Below are 2,500 nucleotides of genomic sequence, written 5' to 3'. Positions count from 1 at the left end.
TCTCTGGCATGGCCAATACGAACCCACACAGAGACAAACCCAGACCCAGGGCTCGAACCCAGACTCTCAGTGTCTCTGACAAGGCCAATACGAACCCACACAGACACAGACCCAGGGCTCGAACCCAGACTCTCAGTGTCTCTCACATGGCCATTAGGAACCCACACAAACCCAGACCCAGGGCTCGAACCCAGACTCTCAGTGTCTCTGACACGGCCAATACGAACCCACACAGACCCAGACCCAGGGCTCGAACCCAGACTCTCAGTGTCTCTGACATGGCCAATACGAACCCACACAGACACAGACCCAGACCCAGGGCTCGAACCCAGACTCTCAGAGTCTGTGACATGGCCAATACGAACCCACACAGACACAGACCCAGACCCAGGGCTCGAACCCAGACTCGCAGTGTCTCTGACATGGGCAATACGAACCCGCACAGACACAGACCCAGGGCTCGAACCCAGACTCTCAGTGTCTCTGACATGGCCAATACGAACCCACACAGACCCAGACCCAGGGCTCGAACCCAGACTCTCAGTGTCTCTGACATGGCCAATACGAACCCACACAGACACAGACCCAGGGCTCGAACCCAGACTCTCAGTGTCTCTCACATGGCCATTAGGAACCCACACAAACCCAGACCCAGGGCTCGAACCCAGACTCTCAGTGTCTCTGACACGGCCAATACGAACCCACACAGACCCAGACCCAGGGCTCGAACCCAGACTCTCAGTGTCTCTGACATGGCCAATACGAACCCACTCAGACACAGACCCAGACCCAGGGCTCGAACCCAGACTCTCAGAGTCTCTGACATGGCCAATACGAACCCACACAGACACAGACCCAGACCCAGGGCTCGAACCCAGACTCGCAGTGTCTCTGACATGGCCAATACGAACCCACACAGACACAGACCCAGGGCTCGAACCCAGACTCGCAGTGTCTCTGACATGGCCAATACGAACCCGCACAGACACAGACCCAGGGCTCGAACCCAGACACTCAGTGTCTCTGACATGGCCAATACGAACCCACACAGAGACACACCCAGACCCAGGGCTCGAACCCAGACTCTCAGTGTCTCTGACAAGGCCAATACGAAACCACACAGACCCAGACCCAGGGCTCGAACCCAGACTCTCAGCATTGGCGGCTCAGCATCTGTGAACTCTCTCTATCTCTCTCTAGCTCTCTCTCTATCTCCCGCTCTTCCTGTAGCTGTCTCCCTATCTCCCGCACTGTCTCCCTATCTCCCACTCTCTCTTTTCCGCTCTCTTTTTTAAGTTTTTTTTTTTACGATCGGTGGAAACAAGAAGATGCTCGGTGTAGTCGGCACTTTGCTTCGTTCATCATTTCGTAATTTTTTTTTTATAATAACTTTGCTTCATGTAAACCCCCACCTCTCGCTCACTCTCTCTCCCGCTCTCTCTCCCGCTCTCTCTCCCGCTCTCTCTCCCGCTCTCTCTCCCGCTCTCTCTCCCGCTCTCTCTCCCGCTCTCTCTCCCGCTCTCTCTCCCGCTCTCTCTCCCGCTCTCTCTCCCGCTCTCTCTCCCGCTCTCTCTCCCGCTCTCTCTCCCGCTCTCTCTCCGCTCTCTCTCCCGCTCTCTCTCCCGCTCTCTCTCCCGCTCTCTCTCCCGCTCTCTCTCCCGCTCTCTCTCCCGCTCTCTCTCCCGCTCTCTCTCCCGCTCTCTCTCCCGCTCTCTCTCCCGCTCTCTCTCCCGCTCTCTCTCCCGCTCTCTCTCCCGCCTCTCTCTCCCGCTCTCTCTCCCGCTCTCTCTCCCGCTCTCTCTCCCGCTCTCTCTCCCGCTCTCTCTCCCGCTCTCTCTCCCGCTCTCTCTCCCGCTCTCTCTCCCGCTCTCTCTCCCGCTCTCTCTCCCGCTCTCTCTCCCGCTCTCTCTCCCGCTCTCTCTCCCGCTCTCTCTCCCGCTCTCTCTCCCGCTCTCTCTCCCGCTCTCTCTCCCGCTCTCTCTCCCGCTCTCTCTCCCGCTCTCTCTCCCGCTCTCTCTCCCGCTCTCTCTCCCGCTCTCTCTCCCGCTCTCTCTCCCGCTCTCTCTCCCGCTCTCTCTCCCGCTCTCTCTCCCGCTCTCTCTCCCGCTCTCTCTCCCGCTCTCTCTCCCGCTCTCTCTCCCGCTCTCTCTCCCGCTCTCTCTCCCGCTCTCTCTCCCGCTCTCTCTCCCGCTCTCTCTCCCGCTCTCTCTCCCGCTCTCTCTCCCGCTCTCTCTCCCGCTCTCTCTCCCGCTCTCTCTCCCGCTCTCTCCCGCTCTCTCTCCCGCTCTCTCTCCCGCTCTCTCTCCCGCTCTCTCTCCCGCTCTCTCTCCCGCTCTCTCTCCCCGCTCTCTCTCCGCTCTCTCTCCCGCTCTCTCTCCCGCTCTCTCTCCCGCTCTCTCTCCCGCTCTCTCTCTCCCTCGCTCTCTTCTCCCGCTCTCTCTCCCGCTCTCTCTCCCGCTCTTCTCTCCCGCTCTCTCTCCCGCTCTCTCTCCCGCTCTCT

At 59.8% G+C, this 2,500-nt stretch overlaps 1 protein-coding gene across 1 annotated transcript in view; it reads left to right on the top strand.

Moving 5' to 3' along the window:
• LOC133361200 (collagen alpha-2(XI) chain-like) overlaps positions 1-2,500 on the top strand; it is a 53,839-nt gene that overhangs the window by 8,784 nt on the left and 42,555 nt on the right. The window lies entirely within an intron of this gene.

Source organism: Lethenteron reissneri, chromosome 71 (assembly GCF_015708825.2).
Source record: "Lethenteron reissneri isolate LAM-NWPU_2019-01 chromosome 71, ASM1570882v1, whole genome shotgun sequence".
Classification (NCBI taxonomy): Eukaryota; Metazoa; Chordata; class Hyperoartia; order Petromyzontiformes; family Petromyzontidae; genus Lethenteron; species Lethenteron reissneri.
Note: the sequence above shows the minus strand (reverse complement) of the source record. Positions and strands in the feature narration are given on the sequence as shown.